This window comes from Arvicanthis niloticus, chromosome 14 (genome assembly GCF_011762505.2).
Source record: "Arvicanthis niloticus isolate mArvNil1 chromosome 14, mArvNil1.pat.X, whole genome shotgun sequence".
Classification (NCBI taxonomy): domain Eukaryota; kingdom Metazoa; phylum Chordata; class Mammalia; order Rodentia; family Muridae; genus Arvicanthis; species Arvicanthis niloticus.
In genome coordinates this window covers 3,162,610-3,180,464 of record NC_047671.1, presented here as the reverse complement: position 1 = coordinate 3,180,464, position 17,855 = coordinate 3,162,610, and positions in this window count along the sequence as shown.

The following is a 17,855-nucleotide window of genomic DNA, read 5'->3' as shown; positions in this document are numbered from 1 at the left end:
CATTGTCATAACAACAATAACAAAATAAAGAAGCCCTCCAGAGCAAGTACTTAATAATAAAACAAGATAAGGAATCAAGTAGTTTTAGATATAAAAACCTAATGAGCTTTCAATGTCGCATTAATTAAGGTCATCCAAATACTAAAAGTTATTAAAGGCAGCCATTAATTTTGTCAATGGCAGTTGACAAATGAATTCTCATCAGTACCTTAGGAGAGATGAGAAAGCCCTGACTTAATGTGTAAGTAACAGATAGAGTCCACAGTGGACTTATATCACTGACATGGACAAGGCCATGTCAAGGACCAACGTTTTAGGCCTTTTGGGAATTATCAAAGCCTTCCGCATATAGGTTAAGCTAAGAATTGGCAAGGCTTTCCTGTGTCTCAACATGAATGTCGGCAGTGTACTTCAAAAACTAACCAAGGTTTCTCCTCCTGCCTGTTTAGTGGCTGAAAGTGCTCACTTTTACCAATCTGTGTAGCTAACAAGTTGAGGTTCTGGATGGTTGCAGTAGTTCCACAACTCCATCTGAGTATGTATACTCTAATGGATACCAGCTTTTCTGTGTGTCTTGGCATCTGGTTCATTCTTCATTTCATCTTTCCCTTATTCAGATTGAAACACCAATCCATGTGAAACTCGGTCCCTATCTAATAATAATTTAGTGACATTAAAGTTCAAAATTGACATTTTTCTATTTCTCACTAGTAACCTTTTGAGAAGATCAATAAAGACAGTATTGTGAACGTAGCAGCTTGATACTGTGGGTCAGGTAACTCTGAGATAACTCTTCAGGTTTTTTAGAGGCATGTTTCTAACTTTTACATTATTCTGTAAAAAAGTACGTTATCATGGATCAAAACTTCCTATTCACTAATAATTCAGTATGAAATACTGAATGCAGCAACTAATTTTATATGTAGAGCTTAAGCTGCCAGAAGCAACAGAATGCAAATTAAAACCATTATTCCACGTTTACTCTGTATCATGAAGAAGACAAGTAGTTACTGCATTTGGAGCCAAGGGCCATTGTGCTTTTAGGGGTGAAGTTCACTCGTACATTTTTTACAATATAACATTTTCTGAGTAATTATTTAAATTTAAACACCACATTCCCTTAAAACTGTAGTTGTGCTGTATCAAAAAAATGCTATCAAAGTCATCTGAAGTTATAAACTTAAGTGTTTACTAAGCTTCCCATTTTGCTAAAGGTTGATTCAGAGTTATTTGTCATTGGATATTTTTGGAAAAATAGCTAATTGTGTGATGTTTCTTATGAATTGAGTGTTGAATGTTTCTGAACAAATTATCGTGCTTAATAATTTATCGTCAGTTGCTGGGGGCTATTTTGAAGTTTTGTGACCAGTTAGGACAAGCAACCTACTGGGAGGGAATAGTTTTCTGGAATTCTTTAGGGATTTTACGTTTCCCGATAGCCAGGTTCTTCTTTTGTGGTTTCCTGGTCACAGCAAACTAAAGTATCCAGTGTACTACATGTTTGCACCTCCCTGGTGTTTTTGCTGAGTCACAAGTGACATGTAGACTGATGTCTCAGAAAATCTGAGTCAGCAATCTTTCCTCTAAGTTCTTTTTTTTTTTTTTTTCTATGCACAGGACTTTTATTTCCACAGTACCAGAAAAAGTAAATAATGTTAATTTAAAAAATATATAAGTTAAACTGTGGACCAATATCAATCATAGCAAATTCATTTCCTTTCCCAGGAGAGTCCTCTAATTGATGAACTACTTCATGCAATGTATTTCCTTTATTAATATTAGTGGGAGGCCACAATGAAAAATCACATGTCTGATTTGCAGAATTTATTTTTTCACTGTGAAACTCTCCTTTTTTAGGACTTTTGGATGGTATAAGACAAAGCAAAAATTACATCGGTCTAAATTGTATATATCAAAATGACATAGAATGTACAGAAGTGTTATTAGAAAGTGCTTCTGATAATGACATCTTGCCTTGGTTTTCTATCTGTCTAGACAACATGAACTTTCGTGCATTAAAAATCCCAATTAGGAAGTAGTTGGAATTAAAGGGAGACTTCAGCGTTTTGATTCTTGTTCTGCTAAAATGTAAAGACTGTATCTTTGCACAGGGGTAGCTGTAGCAGTTCCAGAGACAGCTAGGCCTATTCAGCAGTGGTACATACAAAGTCAGCAACAGGACAAGCCATTGATTGCCTCCCCAGAGTGCTACAGGATACAACTCCATAGAAAGGATCTAGGTTTGGATACACATCAAAGTGGCTGCAAAAGGTAACATACCCAATCCTATGTGGGGAAGCAGACACTCAGTCATTCAGTCATTGCAAGGCAGCTGTGTCATGCCTCCTGTAAAAGTAGCCAGACTAGATTCCATAGGGAGATCCCAACTGGGCAGTTCCAATCCCTACTGCATAGTGAACTAAGTCAGTCAAATCTGAGAGATGTTATTGCTGTTTATTTTTTAATATTTACTGCTCTTTTATATCTGTGATTACTAAGAAGAACATTACTTAATTCAATTTTACCTTTGCATTAATAAATTAATGACATCAATTTAAAGAAAAATATTGAGCTTTCATATATAGGGAGATAATTTGATCTACTCTTCCAGAGTATTTTAAAATACCTACAACACTAATTAAATGCAGGGTGTAAGCTGACTCAGAAATGCAATACTGTTTGATGTATTGTTGTCTCAGTGTAGGTAGGAGAGAAGACCCGTTTAAATTAACTTAGAATGGCAATAAAAACTGGTTTTTTGATGATTATTAATAATTGAGAACCTCAGTGGTGTTCAAACTTCTTAGGCTATAGTCAGAATCTTCCCAAAATTTATTTACAAGTCAATAAAAGAAAATTTCAAATTTCTTAATGAGATACATGAAATTGAGCATAGTAAGCCCACTGGATATGGCTCATTTCTAAATTAAAGGAGATAGTAAAATATATATAAGTCATGAAGGTTAGATACATAAGGATTCCTATTACTCTTTTCTTCCTCCAATTGCCATTTAATAAATGAAATGATACAGAAATTTCCGATATGATTCATCTGTCTCATTAGCTGTGTCTCTGAAACAGACTGAGATATAGATATACATCTATATTTCACACACACACACGCACACTGCCCATCTTCTATCAGAAAGATTTGAGGTAGCCACTTGGGGAAATTTTCAGCCATGCACCCTTCCAAAAATTCTCAGCCATAACATGGATTTTCAAACTAATTAAATAAACTCTGTGTGTGTGTGTGTGTGTGTGTGTACAAGTGTGTACACACCTGTGCCCATGCTCATGTGTAAGTGTAGAGTGAAAAATTATAAAAATCATTTTATAAAATGTATATAGGCTTTTCTCTAAGCCTCACTTTAAAGGACATGGAAAATTTTCTCTGAAGCAAGCTAAAACTGTGGACTGGCCAGTTTCAGGAACCAGAAGAGAGGAACTGCACCCTGTCCCCACTGGTGCAGCCTGCTGATGTTCAAAAAAGTAAAACAACCAATCGTGTGCACCCATGCGAAAGTTCCCCCTTTCCCCACCCCGTGCATATAAATATTCTAGACCCCTGAGCCAGGGGGTCAGTCCCTCTATCTCCTTTGTGAGATACGGAGATATGGGCTGGCCCAGAGTCTGATATTAAACTGCCTCATGTGTTTGCAGCAAGCCAGTCTCTCGTGAGTTTTTGGGTGGGCACCATCCTGAGACTTGAGTGGGAATCCCCCTTTGGGTTTTTTCATAAACATATATATGTATTGGCAAACTTGCCAATTTTAAATGGACAATGCTGGCAGTCAGTTCTCTCTCTTCATCCTGTGGGTCCCAGGATTTGAACTCAAGTTTTGTGGCAACTGGGTTTATATAACAAGCTATGTTCCTGGTTTGTCTCCTGGTTTACAAAACAATTCACAATTTAAAGCCAGAAGAACAAGACTAAACAGCAGCTGCCAATCTTTGTGTCATTTTACATATGTTTCTTAACTAAGCCATTGATTTCTAATATGAATCAAAAGCTTTAAAGAATCTTTATGAAATTCTTTAAGGTGATTTGAGGGAAAATAATTCTGCTTTATAACCTCCCAGACAATAGTCAACCACAGATAAGATAAACTTGAGTTTAAGCTGTCAAAAACATTTGTGAAAATGATAACAGATAATGTCTTTAGCAGAGTAATATTTCTGACTTCCTAAATAAATGCTTACATATTTATCACTCAATATTATTTTGTCTGACAATTATATCTAAACTATGATTAATTTGAAACTTTCTAAAGAAAGGGCTCCCCTGTGTCTAAAGTATGATTTTCCTTAGGGCTTCCCCTGGCCTTCTCCTAATTGGATACTCTTCAGAATGCTGAATAGTAGCACTCCAAAATGAAGTGAGTTTGAATAGAGAACTGAAAAACTTAGAATACTTTAGTATGATGTAGCTTCTGACAATTCCTAATTAATGTGCTCCATAGGCATACCATTGCATGACAATGTGGTACTTAATAAAGACAACTTTGTGTCATCACCCAGAGGCATAAAAAGTAGGAAAACAAGACATTCTGATTAGGAGGACATGCTCAAATCTTCACCTAAATCTGACCTACACTGAATGGAATCCACTCCAGACAAAAATCCATCTCTAATTTCTATCATTCACTCACAGTTTCCCAGCTTTCTCCCATGCCCAAGTACTAGCTCCCTCACAATGTCTTCCAGTGGTACTGACAGAAAGCACATTAGTCAGCAGATTGTCAGCATAGGCACTTTTTACACATTTTAATAGGCTAATTAAACAATATTCCTGCACTTTTAGGTCACCAAATATCATCATAATTTTCTTTATGGTCTCTCTGATTTAAGGAGTCTCAGGAAGAGGAAGAAAAAAGAGACTTAGGTTTCAACAAAGACAAAACTAAATTACAGTATGAAAAATTAAAGAAAACGTTGCCATTTCTCATTAAAGATGAAACACAGTGGCAAACATATGCCAAGAGTAATTGTACTTGAGAAATAACTTTCTCATCCCATTTGAATGGGAGTATGGATACTTTTATGGCTTTTGCTGTTGATAGTCCCTCTAGTCATTTTGTTCAACATGACCTGCCAGTTTCCTATATCATAACATTGTTCTTGTTCAGTGTATTATTAGTAGTGTGCCTGAGTGAGCATGTTAGCTAAGTAGTTGTTTAAGGAAAGCACTAAACCTAACACTTTCCATATATTACTTTATAGAGGACTGTATCATTTTCTGCCAGGGATACCTTGCAGCCTAGTTTTAACTGGGAAATTACTTTATAATTCTAATATTAATTTGTCCACTGATTTAGTATATACTATGGAGATAGGAATTAAAGCCACGTCTTCATGAATTCTGGTATACTCTGGACTGCTTACTATATCATACTCCATTTTCTTCCATTTGTGTTCCCCTCCTGGACCCTGTGTTCACCTCTACCAACTTATCCACTACTGTCCAGAGAAAAATCTATTTCTTAACTTTTAAATGTGTTGTTGTGGGCAAGGAAGGGAAGAAGGATGCTTTCTGGGTTTTCTGACTGTTAGGCAGCCTCTGTGCACCTCTAGCTCAGGTGAAAGCTCCTTAATCTCCCTCATGTCCTAGATCTCAGGAGCGTAAGCTTCCCATATGTGCCTTTTCCTGATGCTGAATCATGTATGCTTCTCTTCTTCTCTTCCACTTCTGAAGGTTCTGTGTTCCTTACTACTTTGGCTAACATTTTTGTGTGTCTGTCACATCCAAAGGCTATAATAATTTGGCTACACATTGCTTCTGTTCCTTAGAGAATATCAAGGACATACATGTTTGAAGTCATTCCTTCAATGACTGCTTTTCTGCTTTTTAGGCAACAGTGTGAGAAGCTTTCCAAAGTGCTTCCGTCCAGAGCCCATATACTTAGTGTCCTCTTCCACAGAACAGGACAGCTTCAACTAAGCTCCTTCTTCCTGTCCTTTCTTTTTTCCTTCCTTCCTTTCTTCCTTCTGCCCTTCTCTTCCATCACAGGGATGTCTTTTTGAAATTCTTATTTGGAAACCCTGAGACCTGAGGGAACGTTTCTAATGTCTATGGCCCCCAGAACCAGGGCATTCACTGTAACCCATTAAACTCCAAACACATTGCCATTTGCTACAAATACCATTTCTATAATCAAATACCTGAGAACAAATGTATTACAAAATATTAAATTAAACATTCATCACTGTAGTGAAGGTTTAAAAGTTGAGGATCCTGGTGGTACTAACACTCATGAACAGGGAGAGATTGTCTCATTGCTCACATGTTCTCATCCTAAAGATTTCAAATGGCAGGAAGCAGATGGACAAAGCAACAAATACTGTGTCCTCCTGTTCACAAGGATAGAAGGCCCCAACTGTGATCATAGACTGAGCTGCTGGTTCTTGACTCTCACAGTGAATGATTTACAAGAGCAGATTTCTAATGAATGCATTTCTCCCCAGTTTACCACCTCTAAGTATCACCATAGTGATAGTTAATCCAGGAGCTGTCAATCTTGGGGATTTTAGATGTGTTGACCTTCTTGGGATGTAATAACAGAGTACCAAGGAATGGATGACTAAAGTTCAGGCAGTGGTTATGCCACAATGCTACAGACCACATGCTGACATCACAGAGAATGTGAAGGAATCACTTCTAGCCCCAGCTTGTTATGGGCTGCAGAAAATATTGGTATTGATTTGGAGTTTTGACAGTATAACTGCTGCCCTCTTATTGTGCCCTCCTTTGTGTGTACATGTGTCCATATAACATTTTAAATAAAGATTTTAGTCTACCCCATTCTAGTGTGAGGTAAAAAAAAATGTTAACTAAATCTAAATGAGTCAATTAGAATGGATATACATATAAAATACAAATTTAAGACATAAAATTTGACATCGGTATACTTATTCATAAAATAAACAGATCTAGTGACAATCCAGATTTGTTATGTGAATATCTTCTCTTTAGAGTTAATGGACTCAAAGTCTACCTTAAGACTTGAAGTACTATTTTTAAATTTTTATGCAATGTGCACTTCACTTTTCATGAGCCTGTTCAATGATTTTTCTAGTACTTCCTGAGCTACCAAGTGATATTTTCTTCACAGAAATGTTTACAGAAATTCCTGTCTATTATTTGTTACCACTAATCTTAATGAATCATTTACACACTAGTTAATATCATTTAAACTTTAAGACTTAAAGTTTGGGCTGTTTAAAGAAAGAAACTTTTTGTAAAATATATGTTATTTCTTAGATTAATTAGCATCAGTAAGTGCTCAAGAAACTTGTAGTTTTTTATATAAATGCACAGCACATCCAGTAACAGAATGAGAAAAGGCATTAAAACATTTGTGTCACTTTAATGTGCATATAACTGGATTATTTACTGCTATAGATATTTTTGAAATATCATTGGTAAGATTTAGCTTTCAATAACAGAAATTGGCTTTCAAAAATGCACAAACACACACCACAGAAAAACAGTCTACCTTGTAGAAACTTTAGAGAAAAGATACAAAAACTTATTTATTTTCAAAGACAAAAAAAACCCCTTATTTATTTTCAAAATTAAGCCTGTAGGATAGGTCTGTCCCAATTGGTGGAGGCAGAATATTAGAATATTTGTTCTCTAGAAACAAGCAACTTGCTTGCATTTTACAGAGGAGAAAGTAAGATAGACTCACACACACACACACACACACACACACACACACACACACACACAAGCACAAAGAGAGATATGCAGAGACAGACAGAGAGAGACGGAGAGAGAGAGAGAGAGAGAGAGAGAGAGAGAGAGAGAGAGAGAGAGAGAGAGAGAGAGAGAGAGAGCTTGGAGCTTGTGTTTAACAATGCTCTAAAGGCTGAGAAGCTTTTGACGTGGTTTGCCATATTTCTCGTGATTTGCTTCTTTGGCAGGTGCAGTGATTTACTGCTGCTGTCAGCTGGAGAAACTCTTCTGTACCCACCAATACAATGCAATTGGATACTGTGCCCAGAAATGTCAGCACTAGAGCATTATTGAAGAAGTTCCCCGCAGAGCTATTTTCAAAATTGTCTGAGCAAGTAAAGGGGGAATGACTGTAAAGAAGAATAAATATTTTTCTTACCCTTGTGGCTGGCAAGGAGAAAGAGCTGATTGTTAGAGCACAGGTCTAGACTCACAGAGGGAAAACATTCTATTTTACCTACCATGCACATTTATTGCCTTTCTAGACATCGAAAGGCTCTTTTTTTCTCAGTTAACAACACACCAGAACTCTCAGACAAAAACTTGAGAAGCAATTAACAAACTTAGTTTTTTTTTCTGCTGGAGCACACATGATTATTCTGAAAGTATGACTATTTCACGTCCCCTGAACATAGACATTGGCATCTTACTTGAAGCAAAACAGTAATATTTTGTGAGCAGCAGCAGCTAATGCAATCCTTCATACTTAAGTTTTAGTCTTTGCACTGGTTCTCAATTATTTATAGTTAGATATTGGTTCTACTGTGTGTATATAGTCAAGACAAGGAAGTATTGTGTGCAGGAGTTCTGAGTCATCACTAAGATAGTACTTTTCCATCAACTGATCCTCTCTATCATGGCTTTGAGTTTCTGATTTGTGAAGTGATATAGAATGTTTGGATATGATGACCAGCCACGTGTGGAAATGCCTGCACCCACAGGTCAAATGTTTTATAGTGATAACCAACGATATCCTGCTTTACTTTTTGTATTCCCCTAAGATCCTCTCAGAAATATGAATTTTCTTAGCAATCTGGTTCATTTCCCTTCAAGCCCTATTTTATACAAATAATTTGATTGTATTAATAGGTAATAGGTTTCCTTATAGTTCTGATATACCCGCTTCATTTTACTAAGTATCCCTCCTACCCCCATATCTCTCTTAGCACACTTCATTCTCCCAAATGCTTCCTTTCTTGTTTCCTGGTTTCTACAGCTATCACATGTTGAAGAGAAAAAAAACAGAGAATTGAAATTATGTTCCATATATGAAGGAGAGCATGTGATATTTATATGTTTTCCTCTGGAATATCTCAATTAGTTTTTTTTTTCCACTTTTAGTCCTTTACCTGAAATTTTCATTTTTAAAAGAATATTATGTCTATGTGTTTTCACCTGTAAAGTTAAACACAGAACCTGCTGAGGCCAAAGAAATAAGATTCCTTGAAGCTGGAATTACAGATAGTGTAAGAAAAGAAATGTGAGTGCTGACAATCAAACCCAGGTCCTTTGCAGTCAACAGCAAGTGCTTTTAAATGCCTAGCTGTCTCCTCAGTCTCAATTTGATTATATTTCAGATTTATACAATTCCATTCTGTATATGTGCCACATTTTCTTATCTTTTCATAAATTGATGGACATCTAGGCTTTTTCCATTTCCTAGCTATTGGAGAAAATAAATTAATGCATGAATTAAAAACTGAACACAGATAAGCCAGTATCCCTTTATTAGGATATGAAATCCTTTGAATATACTCATAGGAATAGTTAAATTGAGTTGTATTACACTGCTATTGAGAGCTTTTTGAGACACTCTGTATTGATTTGTATACTTGGCTACATGTATATTTTTACTCCCAACAATGATTAACAGGGATCCCCCTTTCCCTACATTATACCTGAGTCAGAGAGCCTTGGAGACTAACAAAAGTATAGACGCTCTCGTCAATTCTCTTAGTTTTCCACCAAAACTAGACCTTATTGATGAATGTGCCACACAATGTGTAGACGTTATAGACAATCTAACTGGAACTGAGTCAGTAGAACGCTTCCTGCAGGCTAGCTTTCACATCACAGAAAGTGATTTCAGTTTGATGGGAGAAGGCACTAGTGATCCCAGCCAGCTTGCTTATGATCTTTCAAGATCAACTGCCAGACAACTGTGCCTACTTCCATAATAATGGCCAGATTGTTGAGCTGGCAGGTAACAAGCCCTCTTGAATTAGATCTGAGTCCTGCCACATAGTAGGGGACACATTCCTAATACTGGAATCCAGCTCAAAATTCTATTCCAAGGGAGATCATAATTCCTTATTAAGGGACTAAATATCATTGTTTAGTCAAACTCTTTTGTATATCACATTGTCACAATGCTTTCTAGTATTATATTTATATCCATAGATAAAACTAGTCTCAAATTTAATCAGAGGAACTTCTCTAGTTCAAGTAGATGGTAATGAATGCAAAGATTTATTATTGTACCATTGCTAAGAATAAATGATGGATAACTGCTCAGCCCTAAATTAGTCATATCATCCTCAAAGTCTCCAGGAGTATTACAGAAGATGGGAAGGAAAGGCCTTAAGAGCCAGAAAATAGAGAGAATTTTTGAATAAAAAGTCTTTGAATCCATAGCCATTACAATTATGAAATCACAGCAGCTGTGGGTGTTGGCATTAAGTTTGTGAAGGAATGTACATCAAAAGTTAAGAAGCAGGTGAAAAAGAGATCTTGGATACCATACTCTCAGGCTTAATGATATGTTACTGATATGAGGGAGGAAAATTTATTGCTTTGAATTGTGGGATAACTACCCCCACCCCAGGTTTCAGTGGGTACTTTAAATCCAATTGTCACACAAATAGCCTTAGTTAAACTGAACTGTTCACAAAATCAAAACAAGGGTCATGAATCTGAAGAAAAGAGTAGGTAGTAGTGAGGAGAGGCTGGTAGTGTTGGGAGATAAGAAACTGTAGAGAAGATTATAACCAGAAAAAATTACATATGTATGGAATTGTCAACTTGCAAAAAAGGTGATCAGCACAATTTTTGCTAAATAATTTATGTATTTATTTATTCTAATTTAGTATTATTTTGAAATACATTCTAAATCTTTATACACACAGATAAGTATAGCTCTTGCCTCTCATCAAAGAAATTTCTCTTTGTAAGGCTTGGAGACTATTACAAAAAAACACAACATAAAGACTTGTGAATCTCAGTCCCAATGAAGACGTCTACAAAACAACTCCTTCACTTATGGTTCAGCAAATGTTGCAGATAATTAAATGGAAAGCTTGAACATTAAAATAAAATAAAATACTGTGTTTCAGTGAAAACCTATACTAGTCAAGACCAGATTAAAATTTAAATATATTCCTTGTCTAAAATGTTTTCTGCTTCCTACCTCAAGAAGAAAAGATAGTTAAAAGTTGAAGTCAATGTGTAAATTTGTAAATTTTAAATCTTATATTTTTATATACTAAAGCATACATACTGAATATAGAATTTTAAATTTTAATTTCTTTTCTTTAAATTATTAATCATTTTATTTGTTTAAATTTTATATTACTCTTTTTTCCTGGTCTCCCCTCCACAAAGCCTGTACCACATCTTCCTCCCCTTTACCTCTAAGAGGGTGCTCCCTCACCCACCCACCCATTTCTGTCTCACCTCGTTAGCATCCCTCTTTTCTAGGCTATCATGCTTCCCCAGGACCAAGCACCTCCCCTCCTACTGATGTAGGGCATCTGCTACTTAGTCCTCTGCTACTTATGTAGTGGGAGCCATGGACTAGCCCATGTATACTCGGTTTGGTGGTTTAGTCCCTGGGAGTTTTGGGGGTTCTTGTTAATTGATATTGTTGTTCTTCCTAAGGGGTTGCAATTTTCTTCTGCTTCTTCAGCCATTCCTTTTACTCTTCCACTGGAGTTCCCAGGCTCAGTCCAAAGGTTGGCTGTGAATCTCTTATAGCAGAGAAACTTCCCAGTGGTCTTCCAGTCCACACTCCTTCTATGTAAATGTAAGTAAAATAACCTCATAGAAATGAAGCACAACATCACAGTCTCACATGGAGTTGAGAGAGCACCAGGATTTCACATAAAGAAGAAAAAAGACATTGAAGTAGAATCCCATCACATCAAAATCCTTAGAACTGGGCTAGACCTCCCTTATTCTTCATCGTGTCTAATCTGTAATCACTCCTCAATGCTAGTGAATGTGTCTTACTGTCAGAGAAACACTAACAACCATCGATATGAGTAATGTTAGTATAATCTGTATAGTGATAAATAACTCAGTGTATTGATGTCTAATAAAGCTCTGCAGATTTGGATTATACATAGAGTTAGACTTGTAGAAATTATGTCATTCTCATGTTTTTTAAATGGATTTTCTTACTTATGCTAATTTTCTTATAAATTATGTGAGACTATCTAGAAATACAACATTGTAGTAATTAATATCAATATCTGATTTTATTAATGTCATTTATTACATGAAGGATCAAGAGTCATTTGAATAGATGGCTTATATCCAGGCTTGAACTGAGAATACATAAAGTGAGTCTAGAATCTTTACCCAGAAAGTAAGTAAATTTCCAAACAGTAATTAGTATATAATTGAAAATACAAAAATTATACAAAATTTACCTCCTGTGTCTATGTGTAGGTGATTTAAGAATCAATAATCAATAATAGATTATAGTATCCATTAAAATGAAATCTCTAAGTCAATATCAATAAATAGTTAAAAGAGAGAAGACAAACCTCTTGGAATATTTGATGAGGTATTTTTTACAGTAGAAAAATATCTTATAATCCATCATAGCCAAATGATTCTCACCTCAAAGAGTAAGTTGGTGTCTGTGCCTCCTAACAGGATGTTCTGCTAAAAGCCTTACTTTCCTTCACTGGTATTATAGTTTAAGCGCATAAGCCAGGAAGAATTACTGTACAAAGCCAGGATTGAATTTTTTTTTATTTAAAACTGATACTTTTAAGTAAATGCAGGAATGAATGTGGGATCTGCATAGTGATAATACTGGGTTGGTACTAATTACTCTGGCCAGCTATTGTGCCATTACATATAAGAGACACTGTTCTTAGAAAATGTAGATGAGAGCACTTCAAAGCTAACTTTGTCATAATAGCAAGTTATCTGCAAGACACAAAGTCACTCTGTGTGGTGTATCTTTGACATATGCAAATGTATATTAATTTTTTTAAAAAGAAAGGCTAAAAATAGATGTCATAAAAAATAGATGTGATACTTCTGAATGGATTATCTTCAACACAAAGATCATCATGACTAAATCTCTGGGTTAAATCTTTAAATCATTCCAGTAAATACCATTTACCCAGAATGCGTTTTTTTTTTTTTTTTTTGGTTTTTTTTTTTTTAGTTTAACAATAGATTATAATTAGCTTTTATAATTTTGGAATGTGGATAATTCCAAATATTTGTATTAAAATTTTAAATTTTACTGTCAACTTTCTATTTAATATATTGCAAGTGAGTTTGGAGTTTTCTTTTACTAAACAATTTTAGCTGAGATATAGAATACGTAAATAAATATCTTATGCTATAAGCACGTTTCAAAATGCTGCATTGACACCTGCTATGTACTTGTGAAGCACTCTAGGAGGAGAGTCCTCATTGAAGTGAATGTAAATTCAGAGGGCTCTGGAGGCAGGCTGTCTAAAGTGATCAGAAGTGTAAGTTGTTTCAGAAAAGTTTCTCACCACTGCTGTGTTCTGTAACAGATGCCCTACTTCCTAATTTAATTCTCTTTGCGGATTTTCTTAGAGAATTAGAAATCACATGGCACTTCCCAGGTTCTCCCCAGATAAATCTATGAATCTGTTGGATGCACATTCTCTTTATTTCACACTGGGTGCCAGGATACAATCACTCATTCTTCTATTATTACAAAGTGCAGGTGCTCTTGCTTTGGCTTCAAGTAGGAGCATTTTGCCATCTTCAAATGGGAACTGAAGTGATCACTCTGACCCAATCCAAATCACTTGAATATATTTTTCTAGGTAAATATTCAACTACTGCTTTCTATTGCTTCATTACAAACAATGTATAATACGTGCCACTTAAAACAGACACAATATTTTTTTTCTACTCCTGAATTTGTTCACTCTCAGAATCCTGAGCTACTACACAAAACCCCCAGGTATTAGACTTATGAGTAAAGCTGATTTAGCATCTTTAAACTTAGCTAAAGGCTGGATAGCATTGTATAACTTCATGGTTACCATATGTAAAGTAGACACATTGTTCACTTTATGTCTGAAATTGCAAGACTACATTTTAGGGATGTTTTAATTCATCTTCAACTACTCTATTTCCCAAACCAAATGATGCTTTACAACAAAAAACTACAGATCAATAAACACATCTCATAAATATGAATGGTAATTCTATCAGTAAAATATTTACAAAGTAAATCAGAAAATACACGATTACTAATGTATGCCAATCAAGTGGGATTTATCTACTGTGAGGATTATTCAGTAGTTAAAATTAACCTAATCTCTTCTATCAGTAAGATTAAAAAGAAATTATCAAACTATCCTGTTAACATATGTAAAAGAACATTTGACAAAACCCAAGTACTTATTCAACTATGAAACGATAAAACTCTAAGCACATTGAATTGATGGGAATATTGTCAATATGATAAACAATACCTAAGAAATTCTTAACTACTTCCACCACAGCTGGGGGAAAACTCCAGCTAATTTGAATAACAAGGTAAAGATATTTTCAGTCACTATGAACTTTCAACATGGTACTATAAGTCCTAGACAATGTAGTAAGGGAATCAAAGAATACACATGTTGCATGTCTGAGAAAATTCTGCAAAATTCAACGACTCATAAAAAGAAATCCTCGAATGTATTTAATAATTATAAAATGGTTGTAGATAGTACTAATTGTGGAAAGTTAACTTTTAGTAGTTATTGATATCTCTTATCTCAGCAACAAATAAGTTGAATGCATCTAAAAATGAAAGAACATTAGTATAGAATTGACAAAACATCTGTAAACTATATCTCTTGAAAAAAGATATATCAAAAAAAATAGAAGACACTCATTGTCTGTTAACATGAAGATTCACTGTTATAAGGACTATAGAAACAAAATCACCCGATTGCAACACTTCCTCTAAAGTTTCCCAAATTGAGATGATGATGTATTGGCAAATTAATGTACAAGAAAATGAATGAAACAGAAAAGAAAGGCTTGAAACTGAGTCAACATAGCGAACCCCATCCTTTTTTGTTTGATATAGGAGAGACACTAATAAACCAAAGAACACCTTTTAATCAATTGTGCTAGAGCAACTGATAAACTTAAGGGGAAATTTTAAGTGTACATATATTTGAATTCCACATCCAAGACCATAATGTAAAAAAATAAACTCTAAAAGTATCTTTAAAATATTGTAATAACACTCTGGGCTCAGCCATAAAGGAACCCTCAGTCATATTCCCAGAACCCTCGGGGAGTAAACAGAGAATTCCCTCCTGCAAATTTAATATGAATATATATATACAATTCCCCAGATACTGTATTTCTATAAAGATAAGATTCATGAAAATAAAATGGTTCTCACTAAAACTAAAGATTTATTCTGAGAATAATTTTCAAAGAATTAGAACACAACTCATGAATGGCATTGTCTGTGTTAAAGAGGTCTAATAAAAGGCTTATGGAAAGCTTATAAATTATTCTTAAAACTCAATAATAAGACAAAACATAACAACTAAAACTCAAACAAACACATGCTTTATGGTGATTATATATAGTAAAAATACATGTAAAAAGATGCTTCATTATTGACCTACAAGGGAAAAGAGAGTGAAGAAGCCTAACATAACTATGAGAACAGCCAGAATTGCAAACATGGGATAATTTAAAGCCTTACTAATTCTTAAAGAAAAAATGCACAGTCACCATAGACAGTATTTTCACAATCCCTTGCTCACTTAAACACATTGTCATCACATGTTGCAGTAACATTGTTTTAAATGGATTTAAAATGTATGTTTTCTATCAATGTTCATGCTAGCAACTCCACCTAAAATCAAGTGATCATGTGCATGTGCAAACACACACACACAGGACCTGAAATTAGGTGGTATATCAACAAGAAGGAGAAGGAAAAATGATAAGAAAATTGTAAATTAAAATGCAGTTTATATATGTATAGAAATCCCACATATATATTCTATAATAACTGAAACATAGTCATTAAAACAAATATGCTCATCACAGCAAACATTTAAGAACAAACAAGATATTCTTCTAAGGGTCAGTGAATGAATGGACTGTTATATATTCATACAATGAAATATTCAATTCTTAAAAGAAAAAATTGAATAATTCAAACCATGCAACATTCTGAAAAATGTAAAGTTACAGAGAAAGTAAGATGTGGTTTTATATCAGTGCTCAGTATTGGGGGGAGATATTAACAGTAAAGCTAAAAGGATTCCTCAGACCATAGTGACATTCTGATAATACCACAAAGATAGAGAACAATCATGAAACACTGTCCAAAGCCAAAGAATATCAGGAGTGACTTCATGTAAATATCTGACTTGGGGGGAAACAGTATATCAACAATATACCGACTTTAAAATCATGAATAAATTTGAAAAGGTGATTATTAAGATTGTGTGACTGTGAAGGTGTGTCTGCCTATTTTATGGGGAGGGGTCAAGGACAGCAAATACATAATAAAATATTATTTTCAATCAGTATTATAGAGAATCTAAGATAATTTGAAATTCAGGTTTATTACCTTAAAATGTATGCATATAAATAGATGAACGATATAGAAATCAGAAAAGTATTTTTCTATGGGAAAGACAAGGCTGTCTTTTGTTGTTTTTCTTTTTTTTTTTTGTGGTTCTTGTGGTTGTTGATGTTGTTGCTACTGCTGCTGCTTTTGCTTTTGTGGTTGTTGTTATTGTTGTTGCTGTTGTTGTGTATCAGTTTTCTCAGAGATAAAACCAACCATCTCAGAGGAAAGCTCCTTAAGAAACAGGTTGGTAAAAACACAGGTGAACCAACTGGGTAGTTTAAAGGGAAGTGAAACACTCCATCCTGCAGACAAGCCCAGGAAGTAAATAATTCAATAGCTTCAGGAAGTGCATGAAAATGATTGGATCTACTAGGATCCTGCTTCTTCTAGCATAAGGGACTGCTGAGAGACAGACTCCGGTACAGTGAGCTGCCTCAAAAAGCGTTCAGATCAATTAAGCACCTGGGAGAGAACTGAGAAGAAGGAAGTTGCCTAGAGGAAGCAGGAATGAGCTCAGCTCCAACTAGGCTCCAACTAGGAATGGTGCCTAAGTGTCAGCCTTCAACCTGTTGAGCTTCCTGCAAGTCATTGAATGTGGTCCAGGATTTCAATTGTTATGAGTTGTCACCAATTCTGGGGCAACTCTTTGAGTCATTTCTGTTCCCAAAGTAACCTCCACTCATATTCTTTCAAGTCACAAAAAAAAAAAAAAAAGAAAAGAAAGAAAGAAAAAAAGAAAGAAAAAAGCAAAAAGCACACTAATTTGGACTTTTGTGTACTGTCTTCTATTGCCAGATTGGTTGCCTATTCACATCATAGCAACAGTGCCACACAAAGAGTGGGAAGCAAAGGGGATCTAGATGTCCCTGCACTTGCTGTTCCACTGCCTAGAATTCTCTTCTCCTTATTGTCAACATCATTAATAATCTTAGTTCCTTTTAGTATCCGTCTTGAGTCTACTTTCAAAATTACTATACATTTTATTTTCCTTTACTTTATATTTTACAAATAAGTTACTTAGTACTTGCCATTTACTACTCTGTGATAACAAAAGTTCTCTGAATACAGACTCATTTAACAGAATTCCAGTGAACCATTCGGGCAATGTGGGCCAGCAAGAGGCATCATGTCCATACCCCAATTACTAATTTATTTGAAAGGGTTTATTTTTTGTTTTTTACTTTTAACTATGTGTATGTATTGGTCATTTGTGGGTTTGTGCATGTACTTGAAGATACGCACAGGGGCCAGAAGTGGTTATCAGATCTTTCCAAGGTGAAGCAAGCTATCTGAACT